This window comes from Hemiscyllium ocellatum, chromosome 24 (genome assembly GCF_020745735.1).
Source record: "Hemiscyllium ocellatum isolate sHemOce1 chromosome 24, sHemOce1.pat.X.cur, whole genome shotgun sequence".
Classification (NCBI taxonomy): Eukaryota; Metazoa; Chordata; class Chondrichthyes; order Orectolobiformes; family Hemiscylliidae; genus Hemiscyllium; species Hemiscyllium ocellatum.
In genome coordinates, this window is record NC_083424.1 from 13,619,200 (window position 1) to 13,640,678 (window position 21,479).

Here is a 21,479-nt window from a genome sequence, read left to right on the forward strand (position 1 = left end):
ATTAGTGAGCCCTAATGGGTCTTTTTCAGTTGTTGATTTCATGACCACTATTACTAGGACTAGATTTATATTCCAGATTTAGTTCATTCAAACTCCACCAGCTGCTGCAGTGGGGTTAAAAGCATGACCCCACAGCAGTCATGGTTTTATTTTTTTTCTCTCTTTTTTTTTCCTTTTAAAAATACTTTACCCCCACACTACCGCCTAACTGCAGTACTGCTTATATTATCCCCAGCATCCATGTTGTATGTGTGTATGCAGGTGTGAGACACAGTGAAAGACAACAGGGTTATAAAACTTCATTCAATTTCCACCAATAAGAAGAAAGGAAACACCCAAGTGACCAGTGACAAGCAGTGCCCTTCTCAGGGGGCATTGCTGCATGATCAAACAGTGAAGGGGAGGGCAAGGATTAAGTCAAAATAGAGTTGGAGGGGGAAATAATGCACTCCACTCCCTGCGATGACCACCTTTCCCTGAAAATCTCGAGAGTGTTGGTGGACACCGCGTGCTCCTTCTCCAGGGATAACTGCGGAAGAGGGATAGGCAATCGACCATAATGCCTCCCTCCATGGCCCGCTGTCTGGACCTAATTATGGCTAGTTTGACCAGGCTCAGGAGCATACCCAAAAGGAGGTCCTCTGACCTACCCTCCCTTCCTCCACACTGGGTGACGGTCATGTTTTATTTGTCCACTGATATTATTGCTATCTGCCACCCTCCCACAATAACTGAGCTGAAAAGAGGAGGGTTTTCCAAGCTTATAGCCCAGGAGCAGTGGACAACAGCAAAGAAGTTCCAAGTCAGGATGGTGTGGGACATTGGAAGTGATAATGGTCCTTTGCTCTTACCTTTCCAGAGGTTAATGGTCCTGGGGTTGGAAGGAGCTTTGGTGATTTACTGTAGGGCATTTTCAATGATGCACATTGCAGCTACTGTGCATTCATGGTGGAGGGGTGAATATTTTAAGGTGGTGATGTTGACCAGTGAGCTGCTTCGTCCCAAGTGGGGTTGAGCTTGAGTATTCAAACTGCACTCATCCAGCCAAGTGTGGAGGATTTCATTGCACTCCTGACTTGTGCCTTGTAGCTGGTAGACAGGATCTAGGGAGACAAGACAGAGGTGGTTTACAGACACATCTCTCAAATATACTTCTCCAGTTTGTTGTGTTGGCTAATGATGACTGTTTCATTTACTCTGTTTCTGCAAATGAACTGAATATTTAGGATCTAACCAAACATACCCCTCAGCCTGGCTAAATGATCCAACCCTTTAAGCTTGAAGTAGGATGATCTGATGTTTATCAGAACCAAGCCCAACAGTGTCTTTTTAATCTCTTCCAGCATCTTATTGGTCAGAACCCTCAGCTTGCTGTGGATCTGAAGGCGCTGATACCAGAGTGACAGCCGCGAGTCGACATCTCTCCATGTGGGAACAAATCCAGGAGATACAGCTCATGGCTTTAACATCCCTTTGGTTTGCAGTGGTTTCTATGGCGATGCAGTTACCTTCAGCTAATGCTACGTTACTGGTGGTGTCCAATATTCTGCTGAACAGTGAAAATATGTGAAGTAGTAAATAATGTGAGAGGGAGCGCTGGGCTGTAATGATCGAGATGGTCAGGAGCATGTAGCTCATGTTCACACCTTCCCCCACCACCACCTACCCATCCACACCACCCAAACATGATGCCAACCTTTCTCCACATTTCTCTCCAATTCTTACTGACCTATGTTAGGATACAGATCTGACATCACTAGCTCCCCTTCTGTATCTTCATATGGGAACCATAAACACTCGGTGGACCATTTGACTTGACTGGAAGTTTGATACTTTGTCTTCACCTTGTGCTCACATGGACACATCTTCTTCCAGCAGTGGTCACTGGATTGGAATTCGGAAACCACCACTACCAGCCCCCCCCCCCCCATCCCACATGAGACCAGCTAGCTAACTTGGTGTTGAGAACAGAGATTAAACTTGACATGTTGTTAGATTGACTTTGTGGTCAGCCACCTTAAGCCCCAAAATGAGTATTTCCAAAACCACCTCAAATCTGAGATCAAGTTCCATCTTTTAAGATGTTCTTGGAGCAAGGTTCTCTGCTACGATTGCCACATGCTGAATTAACCACTGACATGGGGTGAATTGATGTTCTTTATCAAATGAGGTTTAATAAGATGGGCTGATACAGGGTCCTAATGCCTATTCAACAGTTCCAGACACTGACTGACACAAGCCATGCCAAATGATCAGAGAAAATCCCTACAGGCACACCAATCCATGACATTAAGAATCCAAATTGAATTTAATTTAATGTCATGTATACCAAGGCACAGTAAAAAGTTTTGTCTTGCGAGCAATACAGACAGATCACATAGTTAAGTAGCATAGATAAGTAAATAATAGGTAAACAGCGGCAAAAACAAAAACACAGGTACAGGCAAATGTTGAGAGTTTGAGGATTCTGTGGCAATGGCACCCCTTTGAAGGGAGGAAGCTCAAGTTCAAATATTTGGCTTGCTTGACCATAACTGCTGCTTCTGAAAAAAATTCTTTGGCAGAGCTGCTGTCACAATCAATCTCTGCTGTTGTTCCTCTCCAGTCCTGTTTCTTAAACCTAGTTCATTTGTTTTAGGATTCTCCCTATCGTTTGCTGGTGATTTTTATTTATTGTGTGCTGAACGTGACCTGAGGGGTGGGTGAGCTGGGAGGAGGGGACAGAGATGCTTGTGTGATTTGGACAAGTTGTGAGGGAGTTGGCAAATGCATGCCCAATGAAGGATAGTGTGGATAAATGTGAGATTATCCATTTTGGTAGCAAAACAGGAAGGTGATTAGTATCTGATCAGTGATAGATTAGGAAAGGGGGAGGTGCAGTGAGACCCCGGTGTTCTTGTACACCAGTTGTGAAAAGTAAGCATTGCAGATGCAGTTCATGGTGAAGGCAAATGGTATGTTGACTTTCATGGTGACACGATTCAACTGCAGGAACAGGGATGTCTTGCAACAGTTGTACAGGGTCTTGGTGAGTTCACACCTAGACAACTGTGTGTAGTTTTGGTCTCTATCTGAAGAAGGATACAAGTAGTGCAACAAAGATTTCTTAATCCCTGAGATGGCAGGCCTGATGAATAAACAGAGATTTAATCGGTTAGGAGTCTATCCATTGGAATCTAGAGAATGAGGGGTTGGGGATCTTTATAGATTAGTGAGCAAAAACACCATAAACCTTTGGCAGGCATTGTGGTAAAATGATGGCGTTGTGTATTACATTCGATATGAATCCAACCTCGCAAGAACTCCTGACAGGAATCTTTCCAAAGAATTCTGTTAATTAACTAAATTAATGTAACATTTTACTAACTGGTCTTGATCAACAGATGGAATGTGTACTAACATTGCATGCTCTTAATGGTTATGTTTTATTAACACTGATTAATCTTTTACTAACTGGACTTGAACTAATGAAGGCAACTGTCCTGATTGTACAGAATATGGAAGTGATTTAGACAGTGTGAACAGCAAGAAATAATTGATTTTTAGATACATCATGTCTTCGCTTCTATTAACTATGATAAATATTATAATAGATATTATCCATGGCAGGAATTTCCACAAGTGTGTGCAACCAGCAGCTCACTGCATGTAGTTTAATGTACATTCACACGTGTGAGCAAGAAGAAAGGGAATGAGAGGGAATCGCTCTCTCTGTTTTTCTCTGTCTCTGTCTGTGTGTGTGTGTGTGTGTGTGTGTGTGTGTGTCTGTCTCTCTCTGTCTCTCTCTGTCTCTCTCTGTCTCTCTCTGTCTCTCTCTGTCTCTCTCTATTTTTAGGGTTATTTGATGTAGACCGGCAGGAGGCTGGAAAGACACAGCGAGCCAGGCAGCATCAGGAGGTGCTGAAGTTGACGCTTCGGGTGTAATCCTTCTTCAGGACTTGGAGGCGGGTGTAGGGCGAGCTGCAGATAAAGGGGGTGGGCGAAGGCAGGGTGGTGAAGTGTGGATATGTGAAGACAGGTAGAGGGTACGACCTGGTTGGCCAATGGGAGGAATGAATCTGGTTGGTGGCAGGGGGAGGGGTTGGGAAGGGAATTGGGGGATGGGGAGGGAGGTTAGTTGAAATCGGAGAACTTCAATGTTGAGTCCTGTAGGCTACACAGACAGAAGATAAGGTTTTGTTCCTCCAATTGGAGCTGTGGTTTGTTTTGGCAATGGAGGAGGCCAAGGATGGTCATGTCATAAAGGGAGTGGTTGGGGGATTGAAATGGGCATATCTTTAATATTAGTTATGATGATGAGAACCAGGGCCCTTGTATGATTTTGTATGAACTAACATTTGCCATTTTAGGGAATTCACCCCTTTCCGACACACACATACACAAAACTACTTAAGGTTTCATCACAAATGGAAAAAGTAGAGAAATGTCTGTTTTAAATTATTTCAAGAAGGGAAGGTAGGATTGTCACCAGTGCAAATGCCTGACCTTTGCTTGTGATATGATTCTTTTGAGGAGAGGAGATAGGATTTACTGTTAAATAGCAAGATACAGTGCCGAGGCATGGATTCGATAGCGCAACTGGTTGGTAGGTAGTGTGTTAGAAGAAAGCCCCTGATATTCCATGGTTTTCAGGTCCTGGAATATACCAAATTCACATGGAGATTCATCACAAAGTGGGGATCCAGCAGGTAGATGAGTATCTAGGATGAGGCAGCAGGACCTTGGTAGGAGCAGGAGAGTGAATTTTGGAGGAAGAATAACCATTTCACTGAAACAGAACAAAGAACATTGGTGAAAAGTAAAAGCAAAGCTTTTAGTTTGAGAGACCATGGCCTATCAGATTACAATCTTAAATAGGTGCAGTTCCAACACCAAAAGTCAGTCTCCTCCTATGAAATGACTTCCATTTGGTGACAGCCTTCAAATATGCTACTGGTCTAATAACTCACTCTAATGCATGATTACTTGCACAAATATTTGACTAATTTGCTACTGATTCTGGTACTAACACTTTGAACTAACACATCTGACTAATGTAATGCTATTAATATTCTAACATTAATCTGAATAGTGCACTGCTTCAGAGTGGCTGGACTCCAAACGATACAAGGGCAGCCACTGTCTGTTTCTGACCTGGTTTGGAGGAGCCGATATTGGACTGGGGTATACAAAGTTTAAAAATCACACAACGCCACGTTATAGACCAATAGGTTTGTTTGGAAGCACTAGCTTTTGGAGCACAGCTACCTGATGAAGGAGGCCAAGGATGGTTCCAAATAAACCTGTTGGACTATAGCCTGGTGTTGTGTGATTTTTGACTTTGTTTCTACTTGCACCTTCAAACTCCACCTTACTCCTGCAAGAAATGTGAGCAAGACCATTTGATTCTGGCTGGCCTTTCACCGTTGCAAGACAGTAGTTCCATGCGAATCATTTAAATTGTAAATTGTGTTTGAAAAGGAGGGGATAGGCTGGGAATGACCGATCCGTTGGGGAAAGTTGATCAAGCAATAGGTACAATATCTCCAGCTCACACCTTCACTGGGAAATCTGCTTCTCTGACAAAGAAGCCCAGCCATTAGCCCCACGAAAGACACCCACTGACTCTGGTCAAAGGGGGGCTATGAACGTTTACCGTACCATTGTTAGCCTTACACTAAAGAGAGAAGACTTGTATTTTGAGACCATTTTTCCAAATTCCCACCCCTCTCCAAACTTTACAGCCAATGAATCACTTCTGAGTTGTAGTCAGTGTTTTAGCAAGTGTGATGTGATAATGATGGGACAGTGAGTCATGTTGATTGAGGAATACATTGGTGAGGACACCAGTGGGGGGGGCGGGGGGAGTTCGCTACTCTTCTTTTTGAAATAGTGTCTAAGGAACCTCTGTATCCAGCCAGCCGGCTGAATCCGTTTACCAGCACATTCCAAAGCTGCTGCTCCATGATGACACCGGAGTGTCTTTTCTGCTGTTGTGGGACTTACCTAAACCTGGAACTTTTTAGATTCAGGTCAACCAGTGTCCCCAGCTGCACTGCAGCTGACATTCCAATTGTAGGAGAAAGATCGTCTGGACCTCAATTGTAAATGGTCCATCCAACCTTAGATATTAATTCTTTACAGTATCAGGCAGCAAATTTATTTGATTTTAAAGTGGCTCACCAGTTCAGCTCATCAGCTGCTCACTGCATCTTCTGTAATCTTAATTAGCCTTCGAGTTGCTGGACACCTCTGGAATAGTACTGCTCCAGTCTTTCAGTTCTGACCTCTGTCAGGTCTCTGTGATATCCGAGCTCACACCAAGTCCCATTCACCCTGTGCTCACTGAGCTATGGTGGCTGTCAGTTCAGGAATCGCTCCTTTTCAGTACTTTCTAACCAGCCTGCTCCGAGATGTTGTATCCCCACCTCTGGAGCAGGTGGGACTTGAACTGGAGTCTTCTGGCTCAGAGGCAGGGACACTGGCACTGTGCACGATGCCAAACAGTCTATTTTAAACTCAAATCCTTGTTTTTATAAAATCACACCCTTCCTGGTCTATGTTACCACCTCCAGTCCCTCACCTCTGCACAGTTCCAATTCTGGCCTTTTTGTGATTTTTTTTTTCATCATTTTCCCCATTAATGGCCTGGCCTCCATTTACATGGACCCGAATCCCGGGGATTCTCTTCTGGCTTCTGGATGTTCTTTAAAACCTATCCCATTTTGACTGGCTACCCTAGGATCTCTTTGACAGGGATTTGATGTCAGATTCAGTTGCTAAGCCCAATCAAGTATTCCTGTGAAATGCCTTGGGATGCTTTTCCTATGATAATGGTGCTAGGCAAATTGTTGTTTTCGAGCAAGTTCAGGGTTGAGGCTTCGAAATCGGACCCAAAAGAGCCTCTTCAAAACTCCTCCACGATGTTTAGTATTTAACAAAAGAAAAATCTAAAGAACAATCATTGTTTTGCCAATAATAGATGAGGTTAAATATTATTCAGTGTAGATTCTAATGTTAAATGTTACCCAGCTGTCGTTTATTACATTCATGTTTGCAGTGATGTAATTACAGTGTGGTTCACTGCTAATTACATTGTGGTTAATTGCCTTTCTGCCTCCTCTTATTAGGAAGTATTTTCATTCTCTCTCTCAAGTTTGTGTATTTCTGCCAGGGCAGCAGTTGGGGTGTTGCCCTTAGACTCAGCTGCCCCTGGGCAAACTGGGAATATACCAGCCTGGCAATCTGATTCAGAAAAGCATTCCCTCCCTGCAGCAGAAAGATACCAGGCTCTGGTTCACCTTTTAGTATTCCACTGGTTTAACTCCCCTATAACATGCAACGCCACGACATTAACCTTGCTCTCTCTGTAAATGCTGATGTATCAAAAACTCCAGTGCAGAATCTCCTAACTTGCCTGGATTCCTATTCACCCTGCTGTGGCTGATTTACACGGGCATCCAGTCGGAGGCTACCCCAATTTTTAAAATAATTCTAAACACTTTTCTTTTCAAATTTCTCCCTGGCCACCGAGAGCTGTGGGGACAGAGTCCTTGTGTATATTTAATCTGAGGTAGATTCTTGACTAGTGGGTTATAGGGAATGGGCAGGAAAGTGGATGCGAGGAATGTTTGATCAGCCATGATACTATTGTGTGGTGGAGAAGGCTCAAGGGGCTGAATGACCTAACTCCTGTTCCTATTTCTTATGGCCTTGACCCTCCCTATCTATACATTCTCTCCCCACTCAATGAATATCTGTACACTTCCAATTCTGGCTTCTAGTCCTCCCCTGATTTTAATTGCTGCATTGACTGTGGTCATACTTTTCGCTGTCTGATCTCTGGAATTTCGTCCCTAAACCCGCTTTCTATTTGCTCCCTTCCTTAAAGATTCTTGTTAAAACCTGCCACTGTGATGCCATTGTTTGAATCTTGTGGTTATTTTTAATGAACTAGTTTGGACATTCTATGACACAGCTCTAGTACGAGCGTATCTTGAATCCAGACCTTCAAGCTCTGAGGTAGGGATGTTACCACTGCACCATAAGACCCTGTCACTTTGTACCTCTTGGTCACCCATTCTAATACCTCCTCACAGGCTTGTTCAACTTGACACAATACTTTGGGGAAGCACTGTGGGATGCTTTCACTATAGTGAGGGATAACTGGACTTGCAACTTGTACTCTTTAATTGACTGGAGCTGTCCTTGGCAAGAGTCAACATTTTCAGAATAGGATCAAGTAATGTGGTTCAAACTAATTTGAAGGTGCTGAGTAATACATAAATGTTCAACACTGAGAAACAGAATGAAACAAAGAAAATCTGATGCCAGAAATCTGAAACAAACTGACAAAAACAAGTAATTGCTGGAGAAACTCAGCAAGTCTATCAGCCTCTGTGGAGAGAAAATGTTTCAAGTTAATGTTTCAAGTCCAGTAACCCTTCTTTAGAACTAGCCCTGTCTCTAAGAAGCATCTAAATGCTATGAGGCAAAACAGGCATGCGAATTATTCAGTTGCATTGAAACCTATCTGCTATTTCAGAAACCTCTTTCTATTTAAATATGGAGCTAATGGGAACAATCCTCTGGTCAGGGACTTGTTGCTTTCTATTTAGCACAATACGGAGAAAATGAATTTCTGGAACTAAATAGAATCCCTACAATGTGGAAGCAGACAATTCAGCGACTCTGGGGAGCATCCCACCCAATACCTGTAACCCTGCATTTCCCATGGCCTACACACCTTGGACTGTGGGAGGGAACCGTAGCACCCAGAGGAATCACGTGCAGACATAAGGAGGATGTGCAAACTCCACATAGGCAGTCACCCAAGGCTGGAATTGAACCTGGGTCCCTGGTGAAGTGTTAACCACAGAGTTACCATACTGTCCAATGTAGAGTCATAGAGATGTACAGCATGGAAACAGACCCTTCAGTCCAAGCCGACCAAATATCCCAACCCAATCTAGTCCCACTTGCCAGCACCTGGTCACCCCTCAGCCTCTGACACTCCAGGGAAAACAGCTCCAGCATGTTCAGCCTCTCCCTATAGTTCAAATCCTCCAACCCTGGCAACATCCTTGTAAATCTTTTCTGAACCCTTTCAAGTTTCACAAGATCTTTCCGATAGGAAGGAGACCAGAATTGCATGCAATATTCCAACAATGGCCTAACCAATGTCCTGTACAGCCGCAACATGACCTCCCAACTCCTGTACTCAATACTCTGACCAATAAAAGAAAGCATACCAAACGCCGCCTTCACTATTCTAACTACGTGCAACTCCACTTTCAAGGAGCTATGAACCTGCACTCCAAGGTCTCTCTGTTCAGCAATACTCCCTAGGACCTTACCATTAAGTATATAAGTCCTGCTGAGTAAACGATAGAAATATTGTCCGCCCAATCACGTATCCCAAAATACACACATCAGGTGATTTACAGGAAGTGGGAAGCAAAAGATTAAATTATGGATGAGCTTGAGATGTGAGGAGCTCTGGGAAGCTCTTTTTTAGCAGTGGGCAAGACCAAAGCAATACGGATTCTCCTCAGTGGTGACTCTATTTTCGAATCTCCCACAAGGGAAAATATCCTTTTAACATGCACAGTGTCAAAAGCCCTCAGGTTTTTCTTTAATGTTTCAATAATGGGTCTCTTACTCTTCTAAACTCAGGTGGATACAAGCAATCTCTCACCATTTAGATAACCTACTGCTTTAATTTTTCCTGTACAACTGGACAATTTCACATTTTCCCTCCATTATATTCGGTTTGGCAGATTGTTGCCTACTAACTTCGCATATCTATGTTCTGTATCCTTACTTCCTGTTCACAACTTATCTTCCCACATACAATCACAGGGAGGAATTGCTGATGCTATCATCAGGCTGAAGGGGCTGAATGGCCTACTCCTGTTCCTGTGTCATTGTACAACAAGGGACCTGGCAGTCAGTAAATGCTGATTATGGCTGAGGATCAAATGCTCAGAAGCTCATCTTTTGCACCTCTTGGAGAACGTGGTTCGCAGCTCTGTAATCTAATGCTTGTTCTCAAAAGTTTGCAAATTTCTGATCTGCCTTTTAAAGTTTCATTCGAATTGCAACACATTTGCTTAAAAAAAAACCATATGTCGAAAGACTCCTACGTGTTCACGCTTATTGGCAGCAATGAGATGTCAGAATAGGAGAAAGAAAGCAGACGGATCTTTGTATCTGAACCAAATAAAATCAGGGTTTTTTTCATTCATTTATGGAATGTATGCATTGGGCCAGTATTTGATAATCTTGCCCATGAGTAGGCAGTGGTAAGCTGTCTTCTTGAACCACTACAGTCCATTGGGGTAGGGATACCCACAATGCCCTGAGGGAGGGAATTCCAGGTTTTTGACCCTGCAACCCACGTATTGCAGAACCCAATAAACCGTTACTAACTTGCATGAAAAGAAACTAACTGTTACTAACATAAGTTATCTCAACCTCTTACTATCTACGGTTAACTGTTACTAACTCTTTAACCTATGATATACAAGGTTATTGCACAGCCAAAGCAGAACTTGCCAAGTTGGACAGACCAGCATTTTCAATGCTGCCTGTTAGATTAAACATTGCATACTAGAGCCTTGCAAGGCCAGAGTCAGCATAAGGAGGGAGGAAGTGTTGGGTAAATCTAAAAGGCATTTAGGTGGACAAGTCCCCAGGTCTGGATGGGATCTATCCCAGGTTACTGAGGGAAGCGAGAGTGGAAATAGCCAGATAATTAATGACTGGTGACCCTGACGTCAGTGTTCGCGAAGCTGCTGGGGAAGATACTGAGAGATAGGATCTATTTACACTTGGAAGAACATGGGTTTATTATTAATAGGCAACATGGTTTTGTGCAGGGAAGGTCACATCTTAACAACTTAATAGAATTCTTTGAGGAAGTGACAAAGTTGATTGATATGGGAAGGACTATATATGTCATATACATGGACTTCAGTATGGCATTTTGTAAGGATCTCCATGGGAGGCTGATGGAGAAGTGGTGGAGGCTGGTACAATTGCAACATTTAAAAGGCATCTGGATGGGTATATGAATAGGAAGGGTTTGGGGGGATATTGGCTGGGTGCTGGCAGGTGGACTAGATTGGCTTGGGATATCTGGTTAGCTTGGACAAGTTAGATCAAAGGGTCTGTTTCCGTGCTGTACATCTCCATGGCTCTATCACTGACACACACAATTGCTACTGAATGTCACGTGTTAATAATCAACTATGGTGCAGTGGGCTTCACAGTGTAATTTACATTCATTGGATCCATCTTAGGACATCCTGACATAATTTGTGTACATGTTAATGATATAAGGTTGCAAATGTTAGCCAAGCACTGTTGAGCAATAGTCCTGAATGGCACACAGCAGCAAGGTTCTAGATTGAAGATGCTGTTTTGTCTTGAAGTAGCTGGTTCCAATGGCCAGTAAAGAGGGCTCAACAAATTACTCAATACCCAAGGGAGTATTAAAAAGTAAAATTGAGATGCATGTGTGCACCTCTGATGGAAAAGGGAGCAGGTTTGCTGTGAAGCTTATTGTTGATGCTGAAGCACAAAAGATGGTTTGGTACTGGGCCCAGTTGTCAGGAGTTCAGATCCCATCATGGCATGTAATTAAATTCAGTAAGTCTAGGATTTTGAGGAAAATGGCCACGAAGATTTGATGGTTGCAAGAAGCCAACAAATTGCCAAATCGTGGAAGCACATCATTCAACCCATTGAGTCCGCACCACCTCTCCCCTATCTCTGTATTCCCCATGGCTAGTCCACCTAACCTGTACATCTTGGGACTGTGGGAATGTGCAAACTCCACACAGTCATCCAAGGTCAGAATCTAACCCAGGTCCCTGGTGCTGTGAGGCAGCAGTACTGACCACTGAGCCATCATGCTACCCCAGAGTTAACCACTGTCCTTCGAGGAAGGGGGCCTTTTCACTTGTACCCAGTCTGACCATTGACCTCAATGTTGTGATTGAACTGTTGACACTCTATCATCTGAATTAGGAATCGTAGATAAAGTACAACTTGCTTAATTAGTGCAAGGAGGTTTCAACAGAGAGGTTCAAAATCATGAGAGGACTAGACAGAGTAAATAGGGCAAAACTGTTCCCTATGATGAGGGTTGACAACCGAAGATTATACATTGTAAAGTGTATGACAAAAGGATAGTAGAATGTGTATTTATGCAGCCAGTGGTTATGATCTGTAATGCACTGCCTGAATATGTGGGCTCTGGTAGATTCAGGTCAAAAAGTGTCCACTGGAAAAGCACAGCAGGCTAGGCAACATCCGCGGGGCAGGAGAGTCAGTGTTTCAGGCATAAGGAATTCCTGATGAAGGACTTATGCCCGAAATGTTGCCTTTCCTGTTCCTTGGATGCTGCCTGTCATGCTCTGGGTATCTTAATGGTCTTCTACCCTCTTCTTAGTTGACTGTTTTCAGACTGCTCCTAAAATATTCACTGTTAAGTCAGTGTCCACACCATTTACCTACTGTATTATTTATTGCTTCCTTTTCAAACATTTGTTCATGGAATGTGGGTATCTCTGGCTAGTCCACCATTAACGGCCCATTCCTAACTGCCCAGAGGGTTGTTAAGAATCAACCACGTTGCTACAGTCTGGAGTCACATATAGACCGAACCAGGTAAGGATGGCAGATTTACTTAGCTGAATCCTTTGTTGATGCTGTCTTCATCGTTGGGTGTGATAGGTTTAACAACAGGAAATCTGTATAAGACCAATAGTGAACCCGATGGGTTTTTAAACTGATAATTGATGGTGTCATGGAGATCACTAAATTAGCATTTCATTCCACATTTATATTGGATTCCAATTTCACCATCTGCAGTGGTGAGACTTGAGCCCAAGTTCAAAACATTAGCCTGGTGTTCTGGAAGACTAGTCTCTACCATCGCCACCACCCCATAATCTTACAGTTCAAAGAGAAGGTTACCTTTTTCAAAAAAGGAATGCTTGACCACAGGACGGGCGGCCGTATTTGGTTTGCCATTCTGCGTTGCTATTGTAAGACTGAGACAGTTTTTTGATAGCTGTTCTGGAAAATTGCTGTACTGAGCACGTCACAAAGGTTTGTGCTGAGTCCGCTGATCCCAACCAGACCAACAATACACAGATTACAGTTGACACTGGAAACAAAAACTTGCTGGAGATCACAGCAGGTCAGGCAGCGTCCATGGAGACATGGGTTATAGTTAGCCCACACACACCTGGGCTAGGAAAGAAGAAAGAAAATAGGCAAAGATTCTTGCTCCTCATTGATATCCAATGACCACCATCCAAATGCTCCCCACCTCACCGTCTCTGAAAACTGCATCTTGCTTGAGGATAGGATTAGACTGTGATTTGATGTTCCTCCTCTACAGTCCAAGTTAGAGATGGTCACACACAAGGGACCGAGGTGTGGCCAGCTGTATAGAAGTCTAAAAAAGAAAATAGGCATTAAAGGAGAATTGACATTTTTTCTTCTTGTACTAAGCAAAACAATGCTGCTGTTTCAGAGACGAGCGTATTTAAAATTTGTGCGAAGATTTGTAGCTCGGGTGCTTGTTGTAGTGGTTCTGTTCGCCGAGCTGGAAGTTTTTGTTGCAAACATTTCGTCCCCTCGCTAGGAGACATCATCAGTGCTCTGGAGCCTCCTGCGAAGCGCTTCTTTGATGTTTCTTCCGGTATTTATAGTGGTTTTATACACTATAAATACCGGAAGAAACATCAAAGAAGCACTTCGCAGGAGGCTCCAGAGCACTGATGATGTCTCCTAGCCAGGGGATGAAACGTTTGCAACAAAAACTTCCAGCTTGGCGAACAGAACCACTACAACAAGTGTATTTCTCAAATTTGGACATGAGAGTGGTATTTGGGGAAGTTAGTTGTTCAGACATCAGGAATGATTCAGTGACAGACATTAACAGATGGTTGTGTCCCCTGTCACACCGTAATGGAAAGGTTCAAGCTTTTTCCAGAAGGTGGATGTCACCCCCATTCACTGATGTATTTCTCACACAACTTGCCCCGACGGTTTTCTGAAAGCACCCCGTGGCTGTATGTTTTTTGTTTTGTTTTTATGGTTTCTTCTGCAATTTATCACATGTTTCTCTTTGGAAGTTACTGCAGCTTTTCCTCCTGCTATTCATGAGCTCAAGTCAAATGCAGCCAGGTGTGTTATAAAATTGCATGAAATGACTTAGAGGAAACATTCAGAGCTGAAGGAACGCTCTTTACTAAACCACTGCATGTACTAACAAAATTAACTAGTACTAACAATTCTACTAATGACTCTCTGAGGCCTGTTTGAAGTTTTCTGTGTTTCCCTGATGAGTTCTGGTCTGGATTTATCTCCACGATAGCCAAGTGCTGTGTTCAATCCAAATGTTTTGGCAGCAAGTGACTCATTTCTGGTCCGAAAGTCCCACAGAACGGCCTGTTTGTCACTTGTGTTTTAACCCTTTCACCATCATGAACCCTCTTTTATTTTTTTTCACTCCAGGTTTGACCGACAGGTAGGTATTGCCAAGGGGGCATCATCAGCTGTTAGATGCCTAGAGGACTGTGTCATCCTGGGTGAGGGTTCGAGGTCCCATGCCCTCTTGTGCACTCAATACATTTCCTGGCATACTGTGAATAATAATGTTTCTACAAATCATTCAAGATTCTCCAATGCTGGCTGTCAGTCAAACGTTCTGCCGTGATTGGGATCATTTTGTGTTAACCCCATCAGTTGGAGCACATCCATCTATCCTTTGGGATATTGACCTTGCCTGTCTCTTGGATGTTGGCTGTACTGTAGAGTATCCTGTCATTTACTGTACAGCATACATCAAAGACCAGGCACAGCGAGGTCATCTACCTGGGCCTTACCCAAGCTTATTGATGCTAAAGGACATCTCGGTGGGAATCTCACAGGAGGACAGGGAGCAAGGTAATTTCTATCACTTTATAACTTCACAGTAGTCAGACAGTATTGGTGTATGAGAAGGTTTCTCACCCTTTAAGGACTGTGTTTTAAATGGACAAGATATGGACCCAAATGTGTCTGTCTGGTTCCGGACCTAAAATTAGTGAAATTCCCAAACGTTTTCCTGCTGGATTATTTCCCAGCAGCCTGCTGGAGGTTAGTCTTTAATTCCTGGAGACTTCAATGGCTACCCTGCAGATTTGGTAACCCTAGCAAAGGGGCACGTTAACTTGAATTCTGATGAAATTCCCTGTTGACGTTTACCTCAAAACAGTAATGGCTTGGACATCTATGGGATCCATCAGCAGGGAGCCAATACCTGCAGCAGAGAACGGCAAAGATTGGCCGGGAGGGGAAGGAGGTTTGAAAAGAAAACTTTGGAAAGTTTCTGCAAAAGTTAAAAATAAAATGGAACAATGGGTCCTAAAAAGGGTGATTAATCTAAAAGGGGACCAGTGAACGGGTTAAATATGTCAGAGAGATACAGAAAACTTCCTGTACTTTCTTAAGAGGCCAGATAACTTATCTAGAAGTAAAAACATACTAATCCTTTCGACCAGGACATTCTGGTTTTACTAACCATTACTAACACCACTAATGGTTACCTGCTTACTAACAAGGGAGGGAGCTCTCTCCAGCTTTGTAGTGCATGAAGGCTTGAATGATATCTGATTGGTCAGGGTCATGAATTAGTGTGTTTTGTTCCAGCTTTGTACAAGTGCCCTTTGTGGGCATTTTAGTTTTCTAAAGGGGCACTGTCCAAATGAGTAGCCAGTGAGGTCAGGAATCTGAGCTCTTCTCAATGCTAGATACCACCAGGTCAAAACAATCCTAAACGATGCAAGTTGTTGAAGAAACGAGTGAATGTGTGTGGCTTGTTCTGTGCACAGCACCATGCCTCACGATGAATGCCAGACTAGAAAATCACAGGCAAAAAAGGCAGGGGAGGGAGAGATGCTCCAATTGGCTATTGCATCCCTCCATATTCACTAAAGAGCTGAGGGTGGGATTACTGTCCAAGACCCTGTTTGTTAGCTGATAACCCCTGCTGGATGTGGACTGGGGTCACCCTCTATTGAAGAGTCGGATCCAGTCCTGCCTGAGGAATAGCCACTTGAGCCCCATAGGTAACTGTGGGATACCCTTTCAGCTGGTTTCTGCAGGAGAGGAGGGCTGGGTGGGTGGGGGTGGTGCGGGTGGAGGGCAAGCATTTTAAATCTTGCCAATCTTAAACTCATGTTTTGCCCATGACCAGAGAGAACGAGCATCCACTGGGTATGTTATCACGGAAAGGCTTGTTCCCCACTGGCAGGACGACAGTGCCCCTTTATAGCAGCTCTCAGGAATGGTTGGCTTGTCAAGCAGGTTTCTGAGTGCAAACCTTCAGTGTGGATCTGCCCAGGGTGGGGAGGTACAAGTGAGTCTGACCGAACCCCCACTGTCACCCATGTTATTGAGTTCCCGGAACATGCCACAACCTGGTTCAGTACTGAACTCAGTGCCGCTTTACTCAATGCACTGGGGCTGAAACATGATCTGTTTCAATGATTTGAAACGGAGCACAGCTTCATATCCAGAACATGCAGCTCTTCAAATTGTGTCGCAAACTGGATCTTTATTAGCATATCGATTCCCTGGGAAAAGAAAATCATTCAGCCCTTAGCAAGCTCTGTGATTGAGTCTAACTCTGCCGCCCGGGGTAAAATTCTCATCCTTGTTATCCAGTCGTTCCTGTGGTCGCTTCCTTCCTTATTCTGTGTGACATCCTCTACCCCTGTAACATCTGCTCCCTGCCTAGCCTCATGTTACTCTACCTGAATCTAATTGCTCCAGTATTCAACATTAGAACAGTACAGCACAGGAATCTACCCTTCACCCCATGATGTTGTGCCAAACATGACACCAAATTAAACTAATCCCTTCCCATCTTCCCTGCATCCATATCCCTCCATTCTTTGCACATAATTATCTAAAAGCACCTTAAATGCCCCGATTGTATCTGCCTCCACCACCCCTGGCAGCGTGTTCCAGACTCACACCACTCTGTGGGGAAAAACCTTGCCCCCTCACATCTCCTTTGAACCTTTCCCCCCTCTCACCTTAAATGCATGCCCCCTGGTATCAGACATTTCAATTCTGGGGGGAGAAAGATTCTGACTGTCATCTCCAACTGTGCATCTTATAGATTTCTATTGGTGGTTGTGTTTTAACTGCCTTAGTCCTGGACTCAGAAACTCCCTTTCCAAAGCTATTCACTCTGTTCAGCTTGCCATCTCCTCTTTTGATGGGGCTAATTAAAATCCACGTCTCTCACCAAGCTTTGGATCAAATGCGTCAATATCCTCTCTGTGGATCAGTGTCCTGCTCTCTGCAGGACCTTAGGCATCCCAATGTTAAAGGCGCTGTATAAATTCAGATAGCTGTCCCATTTCCTGTCCTCCCAACAAACCAGCTATGTGGAAGCAATAAGGCAGTGTGGGTCCACCAGCAGGAATTAACTTTAACTGTAAGGATAAAAGCAATTCAAGAGTGCAGTTCAAGGGACACTCATTTACTGTCCATAGACTCTAGACATAGACATCACATTGGTGAATTTTAAAGGGTGTCTTGTGGGGCTCATTGATTTCATTGTGATTGGTTGAGGGCTGGTTCCATTAGAACCAGTGAAGGTCATCTGTACATCTGAGAACTGCCCTACCCTCAAAATGTTTGTGCTTCGTTCATGGAATAAAAGGTATTATAGATCTCCCCATTAATGTCCCTTACCAAGTCTGTTCAAAAATTGGAAAATGAAATTTCCACTGAATGTTTGCAAAAAGACCCAGGAATTTAGTTCTTGCAAGTGCAACATTCCTGATGATTCAGTCAAAGGGGACGGTGGAGTGTTGAAGTGAATCTTTTGATGACTTTTACTCTGTTATGTAAGTGTGCATTTTGTTTTGTTCTGATATTGCATTGTGTCTAATCCAACAAAGTAATAAGCAGCAGCCGGTGTGTTTGCTGTTATACTAACCTCACTAACCTGATTAACGATTACTAACTGTACTGATTTATGCAAACCCGCCAACCACCCCGTCCCCCGATCAGAGTCCTCACGACAAAGAGAAAAAAGTCCTCTAGTCCTTTTTTCTAGTACAGCGTTCTTCCTTCACCATCATCATCCAAAGTTGCGAAATCCTCTGTACTCCTCCAACATGTTAACCAGAAAGCAGGACAGATAGTCACTTGGTAATCTAGAAAATGAACATTGCTGCGAAAAATACATATCCTGTTGAGTGCTAGATGGGAACAGGTTTTTCTGATCATCAAGACTGAATGAATTTAGTTTATACCAAGAGTTAGAGGCCAAACTTGGAAGAAGAGGTTGTAAAGACAGTTTAGATCTGATTACACAGAGACTGGGGCATGTAGGTTATGGACTGGTGAAGGAGAAGGTGTCAAAGGCCATTGTTGACATGCATGGGGGAGGATTTGGACAGAGTGCATTGTGAGATATGATGGGTTGAGTTCTGACAAGTCCAGGACAAACCCTTCACTTAAAATTCATGCATGCAGCCAAAAAAAAGGGCGACATTCTCAATTAAATGGGGTCACATGCTCTTAAAAATAAAATGAGTGAAAGTCATGCTGTCCCAGAGGATCATAGCATGCTGTCTCATTCGAGAGAGACAGTTGTTGTGAGATTAACCTTTTGGCTCACCAGACCTCAGGAAAGGGTGTGGTTAAGAGGGCCTGTCCAACATGAAATTTTCCAAGCAAGAACTGAAGATACTTGGAGGAGAAAAAAAACTCAACAGATTAAGCAGACCATGACCGGTCACAGACCTGAAAATGTTTCCCGTTTTTCGTTTTTGCTCTATACACACAGGCTGAGCTTTTTCTGGAACTTTCTGCTTTTATTTTGGATTTCCAACAGCTGCAGGATTCTGCTTTGTTTTTGGTTAGTGTGATGTATTCAAATGCTACCTAGTACCGACTAAATATTGGTATCTGTGAGTTTTTTGACATTTTCCTTCACTACTCTCCAGCAATGGATGAGGGGGTGAAAATGAGGTAGATGGTGCATAGGCAGATCCGAGTTCAATCCCAATTGGGTGAACCCATCTTGGGTGCAGTAGGGTGAAGAGGTAAAGTCTTGGCTTCTGTGTATTTGGTCTTCAGCAGGGGAAATCAGACAGAATTCCAGGCTTTTGCTGTGTATTTTAGTCACCCCTCCCAGAGCCTCCAATTTTAGTGGTCACTGGATGAATGCCTCACTGTAAAATACCCCACAGTTGCATTGCTGTCTGGTTTCCCATCTGAGAAACAGTCACTGAGTGAGAAATCAAACCTTCAGAGGAATAAAAAAGTCTGCTTTGCCTATCACACCTTTTTTGAAAGGGCTATTCATTGTGTCCTATACCCCATTTCTTTCTTAATAGCCTTCCATTTTAAAACTATCCCTTTCTTCCATCGTTTCTGTGAATTCCACATCTCAACAATCCCCTGCACAGAGAAGTTTTCTTAACTGTTCTCTCTGTTGATTTTTAATGGTCTGTAATTTAGGCCCTGCATAAACTTCAGCCTGTTCATAATCTCTGTCACGTCCCATCCTTGCTGATCTCCATGAATCATGCCTCCAATTTAAAAATCTTTTCCTTCTCTTTAAAGCCCTTTCTATCATTTCACCTCCTACCTCCGCCCCTCACACACCATCCATTTCTGGAACTTCCTCCATTATTTCCCCGTTAATGTCCCTCTCCTGCAGCCCCGTTTTCCCGTGCATCCGTCTGGCGTTGGCTTTGTGTTTGGCTACCTGGACCCCAGGCCTCTGGGACCTGTTGCCTTACCTGATGTTTGCCCAAGTTGCATCTCTCCTGTCCTTGCAGATTCATGCCCAGAAGCCAGTGGTTACACTGAAAAGACACTGTACTCAACCCTGTCATGTGAGAGAGGTGAGGACCGAAACATAGGAATGGGGGTCAGCCATTCGGCCCTCCTACCCTGGTGTGACATTCAATATGAACATGGCTGATCATCCAAATCAGCGCCTAGTCCCTGTTTTATCCCTTTAATCCTAAGAACTATTCCCACAAAATAAACAGTGGGATTGGCTGGTGAACATTTTATGGGAATATCTAAATGTAGTGGTTGGTGTTCTTGCTCAGCTGGCCTTTATTTCATATCTCCCAAAGACACTTGTTGCAACAGTTGTTGGGATATAGTCACATTTGCCCTTTAGTATCTCCCACAGGTGGTTGATGTATTTCGATGCCAGTCCAGTGTAGAGAGTGCCTTTGTGGCTGTCATGAAGGTAAGGCACCATCCTTCAGCCATACCCCCCACCGCCCCCCAACTATGTTGGTGGCACGGGTATCCTAATCAAAACTACACTCCTGCAGCCTAGGAGCCCTCAGGTAAATGGTACTATTCCATTCACTGTCCTGACTAATGCTGAACAGGCAGAGGGACATTTTGGACACACTCCCATTTCTGAACAAAAAAGGATTGCACATCACTTTAAAGAAAATAGCATCCGACCGAAACAAGACGGGAAGAAATGCCAAGATGTTGGGTTATTATCACTTCAGTGAGTGAATTCGAGGTTGATCAGGTGGTGGATATTTTAACACGCATTAGGAATTCAGGGCCAACTCTTTGACAGAGGCAAATGGATTTGGACTCCTTCACACGCTCCCTGTGTAGTTCCAAAAGCCAGTTCCCCTCTGTGATAAGCTGCAGAAGGGAAAGTGTCGCAGGGAGAATCCGACAAATCCCATCACAGGATCAGGCTTTAAATGAGTCACTTGTCTTGGATTGCAAGCAGCCTGCCTGCAGCTTGATGCTGACTGGTACAGGGTCTTTATTCCTGGCTGTGAAAGACACGGTGGTTAATTTGATTAGTTTAGAGTTGGTTAGTAGTGACAGTCTGCTTGGCTGGTGTGAGGTTTTGCTCACTGAGCTGTATCTGCTCCTCTGAGAAGTCATATTCTGTTCACAACTCTGATCCTTTCACTTCCTCTTCGACTTGCATTTTCATTGTGTTGAATACTCAGCTGTCTGCAGTTCATTTTCCTCTACTCAGCCTCATCTGCTTTCAACTCACATTATCTCTGTCTTTGCCACTTGTTCTGCACCTCTTTTCCTTGGCATTTCTTCATTTCATTTTCCCTCTTGTTCATTTACCTTTCCTCACCTGCTTTCTTCCTCGCTTTTCTCTTAATCTGACTAGTTCAGGAAAGGCTGCATCCTTGCCTTGCAAGGCTACCCCTGTCGTTACAGATGTCTTTTTGCAGAGAGCTAGTTTTTTTTTATCCTTTTAGTGATTGTAGCTAATTACATTTTGATTCATTTTTCCCCATCTATTTGGACTCTCTTTCTGTGTAAGACAAAATTGCCCTCATATCTTTTTTAAGTCATGTGTTTTCAATTAATTTCTGTAATCCTTTTGGAGTTGCAAGCTGGAAATGAAGGTAAGTTTTCACCATAATGATTCTTATCCTTACCCATATGGTGCA

The 21,479-nt window shown here is 43.6% G+C and overlaps 1 long non-coding RNA gene across 8 annotated transcripts in view; it reads left to right on the forward strand.

Annotated features, from left to right (window-relative positions):
* Positions 1–21,479, forward strand: part of LOC132827049 (uncharacterized) — a 53,658-nt gene that overhangs the window by 24,357 nt on the left and 7,822 nt on the right. For 5 of the 8 annotated variants that reach the window (XR_009645961.1, XR_009645962.1, XR_009645963.1 and 2 more), the window contains exon 4: positions 1,344–1,583. This is a non-coding gene — a long non-coding RNA (uncharacterized LOC132827049). The remainder of the gene's footprint in view (positions 1–1,343; positions 1,584–21,479) is intronic. The other 3 variants (XR_009645965.1, XR_009645960.1, XR_009645964.1) reach the window with 1 other exon arrangement.